Raw genomic sequence first — 20046 nt, 5'->3', positions numbered from 1 at the left:
TTTCTCTAAAAGAGTTCTCAGAGGTGATGGAGTATCAGCCAGGTGTAGAATGAACTTTGATAGATAATCAGCTGTACCCAAAATTGATTTTGGTTCCAATCTCCTTTTTTATGGTATCATATTAGAAATTGGTGCAATCTTGTCTTGGTGTGGCCTTTGGCCTTCTCCTTCCCAGTATCCTTCCAACAGTGACTTATCTAGGTCACAAGTACCTGACAGAATCCCAAAGAGTAACAAGATTGATTTTTCACAAGTACAAAAACCAGGGGATGCTCAATGAAATTACATGGGAATACTTTTCAAAGAAATATTTTTTTTACTCAAAGAATAGTTAAGCCAGAGGAAGTGGTTACAGCAGTTAGCATAGCTAGGTTTAAGAAAGGTTTGGACAAGTTCCTGGAGGAAAGATCCATACATAGTCTGCTGTTGAGACAGGCATGGAAGAAGCCACTGCTTGCCCTGGATCAGTAGCAAGGAATGTTGTTACTATTTGGGTTTCTGCCAGGTACTGTGACCTGGATTGGCCACTGTTGAAAACATGAGACTAGGCTAGATGGACCATTGGTCTGACCCAGTATGGCTGTTCTTATCCTTTGCATTTTGAGTTTTATTTAATCTTCAAAACCCTTAAGCACCTCCACTAGGGTGTGACCATTACCAACCTTTTCTCTGACCTCATTGTGCTATGTCCTTTAGAGAACCATGTATCAACAATTTTTAAAAAACCCTTTAGATCCGATTACAAACAGAAATTTTCTTTCATAGAAATTACTCATGTGGCATGCCCTACCAAGACTAGGATTGCCAGATTTTTGATGGAAAAAAAGAGGACGCACGACCCTGCCCTGTTCCACCCATGGCCCTGCCTCGTTCCACACCCAGCCCCAAACAAACCTCATCTCTTCAGGGCTGCGACTGGAGGACATCTGCGCTTGCGCGGATGCAACGTGATTATGTCACATGCATGTGACATCATCGCTTTGCGTCTGCTCATGCACAGATGCTTTCCAGACCAGCTCTGATCTCAACATTTTTCAAAACTCAAAGTGCCGGGTTTTGAAAAGCTCTCTGGATGCTTGGACAGTCCTCTAAAAAGAAGACATAAGAACATAAGAATAGCCTTACTGGGTCAGACCAATAGTCCATCAAGCCCAGTAGCCCATTCTCACGGTGGCCAATTCAGGTCACTAGTCCGGGTAAATCCAAAAGTCTGCTAACCCTAACCAAGACTCCACTCTTAGGGTTCACATATTTACAGAGATTAAAAAAGAGAATAAAAATGATTGTTACCTTTACTAAAGAAATATTTAATTGTAGCAAATGTATAAATGACTTTTTGTTATGAGCACACATCGAAACAGTGGCTGACTTACAGTACAATAATATGCAATAATATACTTTTCAAAAACTTCCAAATTTGAATTTGAGTCTGAGCCCAAGCATACTTATCGGAAGAGCAGATATCCCTCATCAGCTTTGGCTAGCTTATGAAATACATCTGATAGTCTTTGTATGATAGATGCTTAAAGTTGTGCTGCACAAACACAATTTCTTTGACAGATTCAACCAACAGGGAAACAGAGGAGATCAGACATTCCTTTTTCGTTAGCACCCCCATGTGTTCAGACTGAATAATGACTAGAGATGGTTTCTCTCATTATGGAAGTACTGCAGGTGTGTTGGTCATAGGCAGATAAGGGAAAGAAGATATTTTCCTTAAAAAAAACCCAAAAACCAACAACCCAGAGAACATATCTGAAAAAGTCCAAAAGGAGGACAAGTCCTTTTAAAAGAGGATGTAGGTTAATATGGTAGCTCTATCCATTCTTATTTATGCAAGATCTAAAACTCTAATCTCTTTTAAAACGTTAACATTGATAAATTGGATTTTTAAAAAACAAACCCTACTAAAATTGATTAGTTTGAAAATTAATAATTATCCCCCCCCCCCCCTTTTACAAAGCCACAGTAGCAGCGGCTGCTACTGCAAATGTTCATGCTCGGCCATTAAATCCCTATGAACGTCAGAGCAATTACCCCAGCAGCAGCTACTACCGCGGCTTTGTAAAAGGAGCCCAATATTATTTTCATATTAATGTAGTTATATTTGATATACTGAATAAAATTAAGCAAAGTACAATTGATAGGAAACACTCATACTCTAATATTAAAAATTAAGGGCTCCTTTTACAAAGCCACGCTAGCGGGGTTAACGCGCGCAACTTTTCATCACGTGCTAACCCCCGTGCTGGCCAAAAACTACTGCCTGCTCAGGAGGAGGTAGTAGCAGCTAGCACGTCGGGCAATTTAGCACGCGCCATTATGTGCGTTAAACCACTAGTGTGCCTTTGTAAAAGTAGCCCTAAATCTTATGCAGCAACTTTTAATACTCTTGTTTTCAATGCAAGCATTTGACAAGTTATTTGAATATTATATTGCAGCTTCTGTTAGTACTAAATAAATAAGGATTGATGAATTACAATAAGAAACAAATAATTTAAGGATTTCAAAGTCCTTGATGTGCTCCATTAAAATGAGCTAGTGTCTTTATTTTTCTTCTCTAGTGACACAGTTCCAAAACATCAAAGTACTATTCTGCCATATTTCTAGTCCAATCCTATTTACTATTCAGATTGAAAGGATTTCATGGTTTTACTACTGGTATTTGTGTAGTACTGTACTATTACTATAAAATAAGTGGAAGTTTAGCTTGATATACAGAGAAGACTCAATTATACAGGGAGGAATGTGAGGACCTACAAAGGGACCTGGACAAGCTGGAAGACTGGGCAAACAAATGGCAAATGCGCTTCAACGTGGACAAATGCAAGGTCATGCATATAGGGAAAAAGAACCCGTTGTTCAACTACAAATTGGGGGGGGGTATTGTTGGGAGACAGCAGACTCGAGAGAGACTTGGGTGTGCTGGTAGATGCATCACTGAAGCCATCTGCACAGTGCGCAGCAGCCTCGAAAAAAGCCAACAGGATGCTGGGCATCATAAAGAAGGGCATAACAACCAGAACACAGGAAGTCATCATGCCATTGTATCGAGCGATGGTGCGTCCGCATCTGGAATACTGCGTTCAGTATTGGTCGCCGCACCTCAAGAAGGACATGGCGGTACTTGAGAGAGTCCAAAGGAGAGCAACAAAAATGGTAAAAGGGCTGGAACACTGCTCATACGCCGAGAGGCTGGATAGGCTGGGGCTCTTCTCTCTGGAGAAAAGGAGACTCAGGGGAGATATGATAGAGACCTTCAAGATCATGAGGGGCATAGAGAGGGTGGATAGGGACAGATTCTTCAGACTGAAGGGGACAGCAAATACGAGGGGGCATTCTGAGAAACTGAAGGGAGACAGGTTCAAAACAAATGCAAGGAAGTTCTTTTTCACCCAAAGGGTCGTGGACACTTGGAATGCGCTACCGGAGGAGGTGATCAGGCAGAGTACGGTACAGGGATTCAAGCAGGGATTGGATGGATTCCTGAGGGATAGAGGGATCGTGGGGTACTGAGTAAACCAACCTGGTCGTGCATGTGCAAGACCGGAGGGCTAGGACTTCGATAGGAGGGCAGAACTTAAATGGGAAACCAAGGTGGCAGGGGAGCCCCTTCTGATGATTCAGACAGGCCTTGACCTGTTTTTGGCCACCGTGGGAGCGGACTGCTGGGCAGGATGGACCTGTGGTCTGACCCGGCAGGGGCACTGCTTATGTTCTTATAAGCCAGATTTTAGGATCCAATTTACTAAGGCATGTTAATGCACTTTATTAGATAGGTCCCATTCACTGAAATGCAAACCAGGTTAAAATCAGCTGTTAATGTGCACTAATAAATGTATGCCAGCTTTTACTGGAACCCGTTTCACCTAATGGCGGCTTCTTCAGGGGTCTACTATATGACTACAACGAAACAAACAAACAAACAATATAATCATTATACTCAACTTATTAAAGATAATGTATAAAAACTATATATGAGGTTACTCACTGTGGAGCTACACTCTGGCTGAAAAGCAAAATGGCGCTGTCAACCAACAGACGCCGACGCATGCGCTTATAAGCTCTACATATCATTGCCATTAAAGTTGAACTCTTAGCACATGTGTATAAATGTATATTAGTTAACTTCATACTAATGTATATTAGTTAACTTCATACTAAATGTAACTTTAACTCGCTAAAGCTACTGAAAAATAAATACTCAAATTAACTGGACCAATAAAACAAATGAATAACCTGACTGAAAAACTGAAACCATAAACTAAAGAAATAAACTGAACAAATAAACTTAGAAAATAAACTAAAAAAATGAACCCCAGTCTATATTGGTGTTCAATCCTCTGGGTTTCAGAGTGCCAAGTCTGAATATCCAACGTGTCTCCTGTTGGAGCAATTTTTTCTGTCTATCACCACCCCGGGTATTCGGTGTCTCCTTATCAATACAAAAACATCTCAGTTCTGAAAACTTGTGTTGTAATTGTCTACAATGTTCTGCCAATGGAGCGTTTGATTTTTCACGTTTGATTTGTGTTCTGTCATTCCCGTGGAGGGGGCATTTTCAATATGACATTTAAATCCAATTTTGGACATTTTGGGGAAAATATCCAAAAATCCAGTAGAGAAAATGACTATTTTCAAAATAGAACAATGTCTCTCTTTTTGTTTGAAAAATGGCCATTTCCCTAGATGTTTTTGTCCACAGTGCATCTATCTTTTTGAAGAATTTTTGGAAAAAAAAAAAAATCCAAATGAAAAACCCACAAAAAACAGCCACTGGGACATAGGAGGGGCCAGTATTCTTAGTAGATTGGCCACACAGACATCCCAGCAGAGCAGTGAGGCACCCTAGGAGGCACTGCAATTAATTTCACATAAAAAGTCCCAGTTAATACAGATGCACTTAGCATCTCCTGTTTAGGAGGCAGTAATGTTAACTCTGCATTAGGCCATTAGCGTGTGGTAAGTGAAGCGAGTTGCCAAATGCCTTCAACACTAGAGAATGACACGGTGAAAAAATTGGTCCCCGTCACCGCCCCGTCCCCGTCTCACCATCCCCGTCACCGCCCCGTCCCCGTCTCACCATCCCCGTCACCGCCCCGTCCCCGTCTCACCATCCTCTTCACCGCCCCGTCACCGCCACTGCCACCCCATTCACCGCCCCGTCACCGCCACTGCAATCCCATTCACTTTTCTTTATTTACGTATAAAGGAAACATTCTTTAAAACTTTAAAACTTAGTTAAATATTTGTTAATAACTATACAAAAACAAAACACGCAGAGAAAAAATTAATTAATATAAATTCCCTGACTTCCCTGCACTGTCCCCCCTTGAAGGTCTGTCCCCATCCTGAAAGCCTGATGCCCTCCCCCCCCCGACGTCCGATACATCCCTCCCCCCGAAGGACCGCCGACTCCCCAACAATATCGGGCCAGGAGGGAGCCCAAATCCTCCTGGCCACGGCGACCCCCTAACCCCTTCTAGGCATGGACCTTTTCTATTTGGACAAAAATTGACAGGTATAATTCTGCTCAGGCTTTGAGTTCTAATCAAGTAGGTCTCTAGAGGGTCCTCATTTGCAGTGGAGTAGGGTCAGAGCATTTTAAGCCACTGGACTGCACTTGAGAAATCAAGTGCCAGTTGATACAAGTTAGAATCAAATATTTGGCATTTTCTGAACTAACTAGACTGAAGCTGGTGTGTGACATTTTTCTTTTACATTGGTTTTTGTTTTTGTCTAAAGAATGATGATAGAAGGTGACAAGGTGCCTATGCCATAAATCTTAAAGGTGTTCCATGCACATGACCTGGATGATGAGTGGAATGGGCATAGATGGCAGTGTTACTTAAGGCTTTTGTTTATGCTTATAGATTTTATTTACGATTAATATGAACCACAATGGGTACAGCTTTTAACATTTTTGATTTGATTTTCTCATCTCTTTCAATGGTCTTGCCACTAAGAATCCTCCTGGCCACGGCGACCCCCTAACCCCACCCCGCACTACATTACGGGCAGGAGGGATCCCAGGCCCTCCTGCCCTCGACGCAAACCCCCCTCCCCCCAACGACCGCCCCCCCCAGCCGACCCGCGATCCCCCTGGCGACCCCCACGACCCCCCCACCCCCCTTCCCCGTACCTTTGGTAGTTGGCCGGACAGACGGGAGCCAAACCCGCCTGTCCGGCAGGCAGCCAACGAAGGAATGAGGCCGGATTGGCCCATCCATCCTAAAGCTCCGCCTACTGGTGGGGCCTAAGGCGCGTGGGCCAATCAGAATAGGCCCTGGAGCCTTAGGTCCCACCTGGGGGCGCGGCCTGAGGCACATGGTCGGGTTGGGCCCATGTGCCTCAGGCCGCGCCCCCAGGTGGGACCTAAGGCTCCAGGGCCTATTCTGATTGGCCCACGCGCCTTAGGCCCCACCAGTAGGCGGAGCTTTAGGATGGATGGGCCAATCCGGCCTCATTCCTTCGTTGGCTGCCTGCCGGACAGGCGGGTTTGGCTCCCGTCTGTCCGGCCAACTACCAAAGGTACGGGGAAGGGGGGTGGGGGGGTCGTGGGAGTCGCCAGGGGGATCGCGGGTCGGCTGGGGGGGCGGTCGGAGGTTCTTGGGGGGGGCGGTCGTTGGGGGGGAGGGGGGTTTGCGTCGAGGGCAGGAGGGCCTGGGATCCCTCCTGCCCGTAATGTAGTGCGGGGTGGGGTTAGGGGGTCGCCGTGGCCAGGAGGGTTTGGGCTCCCTTCTGGCCCGATATTGTCGGGAAGTCGGCGGTCCTTCGGGGTGGGGGTGCGAGTGGTCCTGCCGGGGGGGGGGGGATGTATCGGACGTCGGGGAGTCGGCCGGGCAAGAGGGCTTGGGCTCCCTCTTGCTCCGATCGCGGGTGCGGGTGGGAGCGCGTGCGAGCGGTCGTTCGGGGTGGGGGTGCGAGCGGTCCTGCTGGGGGGGTGAATCGGGCGTCGGGCAGTAAATAGCGGTTCCTAGAAGGGGGTACATTGGCCCGCGGGGACAAACCTGTTCACCGTTTCCGCGGTCGGTGAATGGCCTTGTCCCCGTCACCGCAGCAACTGCTAGTTTTCTTCCCCGTTTTCGGCGGTGACCCGCGGCTTAAATGCGGTGGCCGCGGGTAAACCGTCACCGTGTCATTCTCTATTCAACACCCCATCTCTGCCCATGTCAAGCTCAATGACATAACGAGTGCTTAATGCTTGGTTTATGTGTTATAACTTTGAAAATACTGAAAAGCTCCTTCTGTGGCTCTGCACTAGCAGCTAACATAGGGCAATCCAGGCGTTCGGGTGGAAATTCTATAAATTGGCACCAATTCTATAATAACTTAAAGGCATGTGTAAGTCATTATAGAATATTAGCTAAAAGCCACACTGGCATGCAAAAAAGTGAGTCATGACTATGTACAACAGGTCAGTGGCTGGCATAAGTAAGCCCACCTAAGTGTGCCATGCTAGTGATAGTATTCTATGCCCATGACCTGCTATGCTTCGCCTGTGTACACCCCCTGGTAGTTCTGCTCTAAGCAATTATGGTGCACTTATCATAAAATATCGCCTAACACTTACATAATTAAGGTGCGCTAACTGATTTAGCACACGCTAAAGGCATGCATAGAATATAATGGATGCCTTAGCATTTAGCATACCTTAATAAAAGGTCCCCTTAAATTTTTGCACCAATCACGCATATAAGCATTGCTTTTCTATGAACTAGGCTCACTATGTGCACATAAATTAAGGTGCCACCTTATAAAATACCCTTTCATTTGCTTAACACAGTTTAGTTAATGGGCCCCTAAGTCCAGTGAGAGGTATCACATATAACTTGGTTATTGGCTCTTAATTTCTACATATTTTGTTTTATCTGGACAGGAGCCCCTTGAGGTCTTTCACCCCTGAGGTATATAAATATATACTACATGCAGTACATATGGTAACAAGGGGATAACTAAATTGGGCCACTTTTGAAAACATCCCTAATTTGTGCTATAAGGGCATAAAAGAAAAACTGTAATATTTACATTTTATTTTCATGCTAGCAAAGCAAGAGGATGCTCCGCCATCCCATCTGCCGTGTTTCTTTATTCTGCTTTCCTGAACTGTAATATTGTACAGTGTATTTTTGAAAAAAAGATAAAAACATGATTATGTTTCAAGACTATTTTTAAAGAAGGTATGTCAATTTTCAATGAAATATATGCTTTTTGTTATATTTTGTTCACATAAATAAACAGTGCCTCCCTGGAACGCTGAAATTATCCAGGTCTCGGAAATAAAATGAAAGAAAACAGTCTATGCTTTCAGCACAATAGCGTACCATATTTCCTACACCTTTCCTGTAACTGCAGGATGTCTTCACCCTAGCTTCATTCATGTAAAATTCCTGAGATGTTTAAATGGATAATTATCTGGAAATATTTGGCCAACATTTTATTCTTAATGTTACAAACCAAGATATTTTAGATAACTAGAAGACCAATGTACTTACTGGTGCAGATTTCTATAAATACTATAGCATGTGTCATTAGTAATAATGAATGTTCTGTAAGTGGGTGCCTCCATTTAGAAGCCTTGATGCCATGTGGTAAAAGTCTATTCTATAAAGGCATCTGAGCATCCCAATTACATTATGGAATGCTAATGTAACCTGGTATTGGCATTCCTTACTTGTAAATGCCGCTTTAAAACTGTGCTGCTACCAAGGTGGTATATCAAGTTTAATAAATGCCTGCAATTACACCTGCCACGGTGTCAGGTCAATAGCGCGCCGGGACAAAGGCTGTTTTTAGCGCTCCGACGGGGGGCTGGGCGGGGAAACCCCCCCCCCCCACACACTTTACTTAATAGACATCGCGCCGTGTTGTGGGGGGTGGGGGGGTTATAACCCCCCACATTTTACTGAAAACTTCACTTTTCCCTGTTTTTAGGGAAAAAGTTCAATTTACAGTAAAATGTGGGGGGTTACAACCCCCCAAACCCCCCATAACACCGGCGCAATGTCTATTAAGTAAACTGGGGTGGTTCCCCAACAAAAACCCCCGTCGGAGCCCCTAAAAACTGTAATTTAGAGCGGCGCGCGCTGCGCTCAATTGTCGGCACACGCTTTTGTCTTTCGCGCCGTTGTCTATGAACCATAAGCACACATATAAGCATCATAATATAAAATCACAGAGAAATAATTTTTAAAAAAGCTCCTCCAGTCTTAGGGCAGGATTAAAGCATAGGCAAACTAGGCATGGCCCTAGGGCCCAAATATTTAGGAGGGGACTCTCTCAAATGTGTAAGTCAAGGCACAGTTTTTCCCTGGTACATTAGCTGCTGCCACAGAGAAGAGAATTGGGAGAGCGCAGAGCCATTGTTCACCACAGAGGTCTGTCTATTCTTCCTCACTCCCTGTGTACTACCTTCTAGTCAGCAGGGGAAGCCAGCGACCAAGGCCTCTTATCTGCTGTTTCCTCCTCTGTCAGTTTTCCTCTGTAATCAGAATCATGCAAGGCTCCATTTATGGGAACTTTAAAATATATTTAAATTACAATGAGGGGGCCCCAACATACCTGTTTGCCTAGGGCCCAACAAAGAGTTAATCCAGCCCTGTCCAGTCTTAAACCAAGACAATAACTTAAGCTGACTCATTGAATTGAAAGCTAAAGGGATGGGGGGGAAGGAGGCTGTGGCATAGCGAGGATGAGAGGCGCCCGGGGCAGTGGTGCCCCTCCTCCGCCCTTTTCTCTACTCCCCTTCCCACTCCTTCGCCACCCCCCTATGCCGTGTGCGCACACCCCTTCCCTACCACGTACCTCTTTTAACTTTCCCCCGGTGTGAGCAGCATCACCGACTTGATGCCCACGCCAGCTCTCCCTCTGACATCACTTCCTAAGCATGGGACTCAGAAGTGATGTCAGAGGGAAAACTGACACTGGCACAAGCAGCAACTTGGAGTAGCTGCTCACACCGGCGAAGAAAGAGGTACAGTGAGGGGGAAGTGAAGGCAGGTGCGGCAGGGGGAAGAGTTTGAAGGAGCGAGGGAGGAGCAGAAAGGAGGAGGGGTGCCAGCGCCCTCACAAAGACCGTGCGTGGGGTGGATCGCTCCCCCTCCTCCCCCTTACTACATCACTGGGAGAAGGTCAAGCGAACTCAGCCACTGGCTAGTGCTTCAGAGGCAGGAAGTAGATGTTCTTGCATTTACACACTGTGCCACTTATGCGCACCATTTTAGAATAGCACTTAGCCTCCCTGCTAGTACTTTGTAGGTAAGTGTGTGCTTCCATTTATAAGTGATATTATTCTGCACATTTATACATGCCTAGTTATAAAATTGCCCTTTCCAGTGCTATAGGTGAGACATTTTAGACCAGTGGTCTCAAACTCAAACCCTTTGCAGGGCCACATTTTGGATTTGTAGGTACTTGGAGGGCCTCAGAAAAAAAATAGTTAATTGTCTTATTAAAGAAATATCAATTTTACATGAGGTAAAACTCTTTATAGTTTATAAATCTTTCCTATTGGCTAAGTCGTAATAATAATATTGTCATTTATAGCTGAAGAGACATATGATCAAGAAACTGTTTTATTTTACTTTTGTGATTATGATAAACACACCAAGGGCCTCAAAATAGTACCTGGCGGGCCGCAAGTTTGAGACCACTGTTCTAGAAAGTAGGGTTATTTCATAGTTTATTGAAATTTGATTAAACGCAAATCATAAAGTTCAAAGTGTTGTGCAGTTAAATAAAACATTTTTTAAAAAGGAAGACAAACTCCAAGTTACCGACAACCGACCTAATCTTACTAGATATAGGGAGGATTGGAAAACAGGAAAGGGGGATGAAATACAATCTTATAGAAAAAAGAAGATAATAAAGGGAAAAGACACGAAGGGGGCGGGGAGGGAAAATTAGAATAAAAATCATATAGAAACAAGAAAATTACTCATAGCCGCATGCTGCGGCAGAAGGAATTAACTACGGATTTTTCACTCTGCCTCTGTTGTACTTCACCGGGTTCTCTAGCTCCACCTTCAGTTCTTTCCTTCTGAAAGAATGCCTGTAGGAGTGTTTGTTCTGCTCTCACCATTTTATTATTTTTATTCAATGTAATTCTGTCCCCTTTTCAGGTAATTCAGTTCTTGGAGCGATTTTGAAGCTCTGCCTTCTTGAAAAATCAAGACTTCTGTCTATAGCTGACAGGCCAATCCCACTGGGTACCTGTTAGCCAGCCTGCATAGTTTTCTCTGGAGCTTAGAGCTGTCCCTAAGGTGGTCCCACCTTCTGTTAATCAGGGTTCGAGTGCAGGCTGTTAGGTGCCCTTAGGAGGTTCGCAGGGTACTGGCTGCATCGTCGCACCTCTGCCCATCCCGGTGCGCATCAGTTGGTCTGCAAGGGTGGTGGTGTAGTCAGACATACGAGTCTGACTGGCAGCCCAAATATCAGCTTTGTAGAAGCATTGAGGCAGTGAATTTTCTCATCCAGCTATTGTGAGAGAGTTGGAAGCAGGCTGCAACACAGATCCTCTCAGGTCACAGTGAGTACACAGGCTGACAGCCTGTGAGAGACATCGAGGGAGGTTGGAAAAATGGGGTTTTCAGTGTTTCCAGATGTTCCCGTGTTTCCCCTCCTGAAAAATCCTAAAATCACCATTTATAGAGTTTGGGAAGTGTGAAAAATATTGTGATTTTGGCGCAAATATTTTTACAGCGACTATCTTGGTTTTTAGCAATCTTTATTTCTAAAGTTCCCTGCTTCTTCAAAACTGCAAATTTTGCTTAGGAACCTGCTGGGATGGAGTCCTTAGGCTCTCCTCATGTAGATTCTTGCCAGGATTGTGCAAATTTAGTGCTTTTAGAACATCCTTGCCTACATACTGGTGCCTGTCAGCCATCTACATACAAACCATTCCCATGATCTACCCTTAGTCACACATGCTTTCTGATAGACACCTTGGACTAGGTGCCTAGCTGAAAGTAGTATCTACCAATATTTGGCCGAGTATTGCCTTAGAAAATCAATATGTCGTTTCTAAATATATTTTTAAGGTGCTCTTCAAATACGTTACCCCACTTCAATGAATGCTTAAAATGGTTCTCTAAACATTTCAATAGATTTCAATAGACCTCAGAACCACCACTCCTCCGTCCCACAAATGTGTCTCAACGGGGAGATTCAAGCGGACATGTTTCACGAGAGTTTCATCAGGGGTCTACCCACCACCGCAAGTGGTGAACTCCTCACCGGTCTATTCAATTTAAATAATGCTCAAACAACTGCTACAAAGCCCTTAGGGATTTAAAGGCAAAGGTGGATAGCTGTGGTGGTGGGTAGACCCCTGATGAAACTCTCGTGAAACATGTCGGGTCTCACCGCTAGCCTATATGGAGAACTGAAAGTTCACCATTACTGAGATAAGTGAATACTAAAATCTCTTTATAAAAATGATAAGAATTGCACATTATTTAAATTGAATAGACCGGTGAGAAGTTCACCACTTGAATCTCCCCGTTGAGACACATTTGTGGGACGGAGGAGTGGTGGTTCTGAGGTCTATTGAAATCTATTGAAATGTTTAGAGAACCATTTGAAGCATTCATTGAAGTGGCTGAAAGTAGTAGGCACCGACTGAGTTAGGCACCTAGAAAGCAATTAATTTTAATTTAAAACAATTATTAAGCCAGTTAACCCCCCTCCCCTCTCCCTTTTATAAAGCCACACGGCAGTGGTCCCAAAGCCCTTTAAATCCCTATGGGCTTTGGAGCAGTTACTTCAGCAGCAGGCGCTAGCTTGGCTTTGTAAAAGGGGAGTAAGCTTGTTATTGGTGGCGATTAATCTTTTTAAATAATTAAATTAGATGTGTCAGTCTAAACATCTTTTATAGAATCTGAGCCTAGGAACACTGGTTTACAGTTGATGCTAATCATACTGCCAGAATGGAAATCAGACAGAAATTGCTAAGATCAATGATAAAGTAGCACATTTCAAATATTGCTTGAGTGGTTTGAGCAGTGGATTGTAGAATTGGTAGCAATGGCAGAGTAAAGGGGTAGAGATTTGATATACTGCTTCTTCTGTGTAGTTACACAAAGTGGTTTACATATTCTAGACATGTACTTATTGTGTACCTGGAGCAGCAAACTGTTAAATGACTTGCATAGAGTCACAAGGAGCTGCAGTTGGAATTGAACGCACAACCTCAGGGTGTTGAGGAAGCTGCTGTAACCACTAGACCACTCCTACACTATAGTAGTATAATCAGTAATTAATTAAATTACTAGGGCTGCAGAGAGATCTTGAAAATCTAGCAAACCAAAATCATTGCAACAACTTGCCTATTCTTGGACTCCTTAAAGGCTCAGAAGGCCAGGACATGATTACATTTTTGGAAAAAGTTCTACCAGATCTATTACATAAGGACATAAGAACTACCGCCGCTGGGTCAGACCAGTGGTCCATCATGCCCAGCAGTCCACTCATGCAGCAGCCCTCTGGTCAAAGACCAGCGCCCTAACTTTTGGTACTGGATTTTCAAAAGCCATTTGAGATAGGGCCATTTGAGTACCCTTGTGCATTATGGTTCAACAAAAATATCCAGTTGTACTTAAACTTCTGAGGTATCTGCAGATGTAGGTGATTTTTTTGGCAACCCACTGAAAGGTAGAGAATGACACTATGACAGAATTTTTTTACCATCCCTGTGGATAACAGCAGGAAACCATCCCATGCCATTCTTCAGTGTCTATCTCAACCTTAGTCCTTTTACACCATCATTTTTCAATGCAAGGCTTGAGGGTAAGTGGTTGTGCTCATTCATACTCAAAGATACCACAGCTCTACTCTGGTAGAACAATCTTGATCAACCCTGATGTGGCCAAAATAACAGCACTATAATGGAGACAATTACTGATGACTTAACTATATCTAAAACCACTAGGGGATCAATATGTTTTCCTATATCTGGCTTATGAGGATCCAACCTCACTGTAAGCCTTCCTTGATACTGCAAAGGATTCTAAAACCATGGACTATTGGAATCTTGTATGATTTTTGCATTATCTATACCAGGGGTGTCCAACCCGCGGCCCACGGGCCACATGCAGCACTGTGAAGAATTTTGTGCAGCCCCTCTCGTGCTTGAGGACAGTGCGGTGTTTTCATCTGCCGCCCCCAGCTGTTTACTGTCTTGCCGGCTCCCTCCTTCATCTTGCTGCAGCGTTCATTCAAAACCATGGTCAGCGGCTCTTATGTGCCTCCTGCGGCTGACCCGGAAGCATTCCCTCTGACGTCGTGACATCAGAGGGAACACTTCCAGATCAGCCACAGGAGGCGCGTGGAAGGCACTGCCCGCGGCTTTGAGCGAACACTACAAGACGGAGGAGGGAACCAGCAAGACGGTGAACACCTGTGGCCCAGAACTACCATATGGCAGGGGACCCAGTGGAGGGGCCTTGGGATGGAACCTTCAAAAAAGAATTGCCGACAGTTCTTCCCCAGGAGGAGAAAGATGAAGGCAGAGAGATGGGGAGCCGATAAGATAAGAGATGCTTTTGCAGAGTGAAAGTTGGATAACTTTTGGGAGTAGAAGGTGAATTGCTCTGAACTCTGGAGCTGATCAGTGATCTTTTTTGTTCTCTGTCTGCCTGTGGGGGGTGGGGGGGGGTAGAGGCCTGGGAGATGTTGGCAGTGTGTTACTTTGTGTGTTGAGGGAGACAGTTAAGGTTTGGCAGTGGTAGAGGTATTAAGATGTTTTGTATTTTCTCCTGCATTAGGAAAGCTGTAGGAAGCAGGAGTCCTCACTTACTAGGGTTGTTGGGGTTTGTCCTCCTGGACTTTTGTCTGACTGTTGCTCCTTGGTTGCTGGGCTCTGACTGTACTCCACCTCCTGCTGAACCCCTGGGCTGGTCTCAGATCACTGGGGATCTCAGAGAATCACCACCATCCTACACCATTCTCACCATCTACCAGGGGTACCAGGCCACACAAGGAGAAGGGAGAGAGAAGGGAACAGATGATGGAAGGGGGGAGATGATAGAAGGGGGATTGGAGAAGGGGGCAGAAGATAGAAGTGGAAAGAGAGAGAGAGAGAAGGGGGCAGATGATGGAAATGGGGAGACCTTGTGCCGTCAGCATCAGGCACATATGGGAAAGCAGCAGCAGCGGTGAGGAGGTGAAGGGCCCTCACCTCCTCACCACTGCTGCTGCTTTCCCACATGCTGGATGGGGGGCATATGTTGGATGGGGGAAGAAGATAGAGTTAATGAGATAGTGGAGGGATGAAGGAAAGGGGTGGCAAGCTGTGAGCAGACACTGAAAAAAGGAAACAGGGCCAGGGGGCCCAGTGTACTTGTGTGCCTCAAAGAATTAATCCTGACCTGCCCAGAAGGGAGAAAGGAAGAAGGGCGTGAGACTTGAGAAGACTTGAGATGGAGGGAGCACAAACTTAGGAAAAATGATGGAATGAAGGAGGGAGGGGCATAAACTTAGGACACAGAATGAAGGGAATGATAGAGGGAAGCATGAGCCATAAGATGGAAGAATGGAGGGAGTGAGGGAAAGAGATGCAGAGGTGAGGGAGATAATAGAAAGGGAGAATTGGGTGTCTGAGAGAGTGAAAGAGATGGTGCAATTGGGGAGATAAAGAAAAGGAACTGTTGGGCAGAGAGAGGAGGGACGGAAACAGAGAGAGAATTATTGGACATGGTGGTAGGAGAGGAGTAAGGTAGAGCTGCATGGGCGCAGAGAGAAGGGGGAGAACATACTGGGCCGAGGAAGCCTCCTAGATGTTTGTTTGTTTGTTTGTTTTTTTGGGGGGGAGGGTATTAAAAGAAGAAATGGTGGACCTGGGGAAAGCAGGCAGGCAAGGGGAGAGATGGGATGGGGGCAGTTGGGAAGAGAAAGGGAGAGAAGTTGGATTTAGGGATGGGAGGGAGAAATATTAGGGCAGTGGATGGAAGACAGAGAGATTCAGCAGTTCTCCTTTTTCGCTCCATTTCATTGTTCAGCATCAAGAGGGGAGAGAAGAAAAAAAACAGAAAAGAGAGGGAGCAAAATGTTGGACCATGGAGATAGAGGAGGAGAGATGGAACCATGGGAGGGCAGGAGGAAGAGAGCTGGGATAAGATGATGCTAGGGAATGGAAAGAAAGGGACAGGGAATTATAGCCTGACCAGTGGAGAGAGGGATGGAGATTCTGAAAGTAGTGAGCCATGTGGATGAGGTCAAAAGGGAGATGGCAAGATGAGTGAGAGAGCAGTGAGTACAGTGGAAGAAATGTGGTAATGGGGAGTAGATAAAAGGGAATAGGAGGCTGGGAAAGGAATGAGATGGGAAATGGGAGAGCTAGGGACTGAGAGAAGATGGAGAATTGAGATGTAGCTGAACATTTAAAAAGAAGAAGGGTGAGAAAGAAGGCAAGATTTGAGTGGACAGAGGCAGAAAAGAAAAAGTTAAGAAAGCTGAAAGGGAAAAATCAATAAGTTGGAGATAGGCATAAGAAGGAGATGGAAGGAGATGGAACGACAGAAGAGGAGAAAAAAAATGGACAGCAGACATTGGAAAGAGAATTAGTTGAAGATAGACAAAAATCATAAAGAGAAACTGGGACCAAAATGATGGAAAAACAAAACGTCCAGACAACAAGGTAGAAAAAATTGTTTTCTTTTGAATTTATTAACTGGAATATGTTAGCTTTGGGATATGTGCATCACAATTACTTTTGTATTCAGTGGTGTAGTCATATACAGCTGATTTGGGGGAGGGACTGGAGCGCAAAATTAGTGGATGGGCACCAAAGTTTCTCTCCGCCTGAGTGCAATTTATAAATACTTGAGCTAGTGGGGATTCCCAAGCCCTGCCAACTGAAGAAATCTTCATCCAGTCTGGCAACTCAAACTCTCCAAGCTTTGCAGCCAATAGCAATATCCTCAAGCTCCCACTGCTTTCCTGCATGCATGAAAGCCGAGGGGGTAGGGAAGAGGGAAGGCAGCAGCTCTGCAATATTGCTGCCAGCTGCAGAACTTGGGAAGTTGGAGGGGGAGGAGGTGGCTGTCAGTTGGTGAGGCTTGGGTATCCCTACTAGCTACAGCAAGGGAGATATTCATTTTGAGGGAGCCTAAGCTCAAAGTGGGAGGCCCAAAAAAGCAGTAATATTTACCCTGATTAAACAATCCTCCACGTGCGCTGCTGACAGCTGATCTAGCATCCCTGCTCTGATGAGGCTTACCTCTGAAGAAGCTCACCGTAGCTGTAATAGAAGTGAATGGGAGATCCAGGAGCGTGCATCCCTGCTTATCAGAGTGGGGATGCGGAAGCCTGTGGCTGCTCCCATTGTCAGCGGTGCATGTGGAGGATCACTCAGTCAGGGTAAGTATTACTGCTTTTTTGGGTTCCTCTCCACAGTGTCCCTTTAATGAAGGTTTATTATTAGATACATACATCTTCTTTATTAGTGATTGCATATTTGGGATCTGCTCAACCTTTTTTTTGCTCATCGGCTAGTGTTAGTGTTTGTGCAGCCCCAGAAAAAAATTTTTCGGCCAGTGCGGCCCAGGGAAGCCAAAAAGTTGGACACCCCTGATCTATACTAAAAATAGCTCCATTTTTCAGATTTTGAATATCAAGTCTGCTGTGAGTTCTTGCTAATTAACATTCTAGCAAAATCAGTTGCTTTTATTTAGAAAAATTTCAAATGAAAGTTTGACTTAACTTTGCATTGTATTTTGCTTCCATAAACATTTGCATTATATGGTATGTATATTGCAATAAATAAGTATACTGTATAGAATGGTTTTCTATTTATGCATCTTTGTTAATATCAAATGGCCCAGGGTACTGGTTTATCATCATATCCCCTTGATAATTGTGGATGATCTTCTTTGGATCAGAATTCCAGTAGTTGGACTTACAAGTTAAGTTTTTGTTCTGTAGCAATATATCACTGTACAATTTAGGTTGTTATCTCAGTGTCTATGTCCACTTATTCCTGCTGTCAGTTTTTCCCTATCAGCACAGATAATATGGAGAACATATGTCAAGGTGTTTGTTTTAATAGTAGATTTGGGTTAGGTTGGCTGCGGTCACAGATGAGGATGTGAAATACCTTATCCAGCAGTTAAATAAGGTGACCTGTTCATTAGATCCATGCCCTACAGGCATCTTGGCCGCCATGGTGGATACAATATCATCGTCAATTTTACAGATTGTTATGCAATCATTGGAGACAGGATGTGTTCCTTCTTGCTTGAAGAAAGTTGTTGTTCGCCTGTTGTTATAGAACCATTTTGATGGGACAGTGCTAGTCTTTTTCGCCTGATTTTGTCATTAAATTTTTTGGCTACGATTCTGGAAAAGATTGTGTTGCAGCAATTGCAAGACTTTCTGGAAACTCATAACATTTTGGTTTTAGCCCAAAGCACTCTAGAAACATAAATAAACATAAAAACTCACTTCTATACCGCAATTACCATTAAGTTCTAAGCGGTTCACAAAAGATTATAAGTACAAAAGATGAAAATGAGAGGCAAAGCATGCCTAATTTCGAAAAGATTCTATGAAAAGGTACGTCTTTAAAGCATGTCGAAAATGTTGATAACAATCAACCGACACACAAAAAGAAGCCTCAGTTGCAACTTCAATATAATCAGATATACTGGTTGTCTCAGTAACTTATAGACATATATTGTCAATTGAATATCAAATGTATGGACCTTCAGACCACCTTAAGGGTACATACCCCAGGCCTTAAATCTCTTCGTCGGTCCACCTTTTATTAACACATAAATTTTTTGCTTTTTTTTTTGTTTTTATCTTATTTTAAATATTTATTTTAAATACTTAAAATTCATGGAACATCACTTAGCTCTATCTTAGAGTGATGTTATCCATTCTTCTCCTCTCCCGACATGCATGTTTCACCAAAGAAAACTTTCTTCAGGGTCGAGGAAAACTTCAACACAGTAGCACATTATCTTAACATTCACGCTTGACACTGGCAACCTAAAACAACTGGACGGCCTCATTTCATTCTAAATCAAAAGACAAGACTGAAACACCCAGACCCTGCAACATTTTAGAGTACTTTAAAGTATTTCTTACCAACACAGGGGCTAATTCACGCTGTAAAGATGGCCGCGGTTTGTTAATCAAAGGAGTTATATACAGCTGGTCACACGCACACAGAGCAAACGTACGGAGACGTCACCCGGCAACCACAAGGGACGTCAAGTCCTCATAATATTCAGAAAGCGCTAGCGTATAAGGAACAGAAATCGATCTATAATTTGAAGACCTCAGCGCCTTTAGGGCTTAATGAGGAGATTGAGTGGCTATATATATTATGAGGACTTGAGTTTTTACTGAGCCCTGCACGGGCGTGGGATGACGTCACTTGTGGTTGCCGGGTGACGTCTCCATACGTTTGCTCTGTGTGCGTGTGGCCAGCTGTATATAACTCCTTTGATTAACAAACCGCGGCCATCTTTACAGCGTGAATTAGCTCCTGTGTTGGTAAGAAATACTTTAAAGTACTCTAAAATGTTGCAGGGTCTGGGTGTTTCAATCTTGTCTTTTGATTTAGAATGAAATGAGGCCGTCCAGTTGTTTTAGGTTGCCAGTGTCAAGCGTGAATGTTAAGATAATGTGCTACTGTGTTGCAGTTTTCCTCGACCCTGAAGAAAGTTTTCTTTGGTGAAACATGCATGTCGGGAGAGGAGAAGAATGGATAACATCACTCTAAGATAGAGCTAAGTGATGTTCCATGAATTTTAAGTATTTAAAATAAGCATTTAAAATAAGATAAAAACAAAAAGAGCAAAAAATTTATGTGTTAATAAAAGGTGGACTGACAAAGAGATTTAAGGCCTGGGTTATGTACCCTTAAGGTGGTCTGAAGGTCCATACATTTGATATTCAATTGACAATATATGTCTATAAGTTACTGAGACAACCAGTATGTCTATTTAATAACAATCAACCAACAAAATTAAGAAATGAAAAGTTATTGTTGTCTCGATTTTTGATACTGTTCGTAGTGGTTTGGATCAATGGGTTTCCTAC

Source organism: Geotrypetes seraphini, chromosome 3 (genome assembly GCF_902459505.1).
Source record: "Geotrypetes seraphini chromosome 3, aGeoSer1.1, whole genome shotgun sequence".
In the NCBI taxonomy this organism is placed as follows: Eukaryota; Metazoa; Chordata; class Amphibia; order Gymnophiona; family Dermophiidae; genus Geotrypetes; species Geotrypetes seraphini.
Note: the sequence above shows the minus strand (reverse complement) of the source record.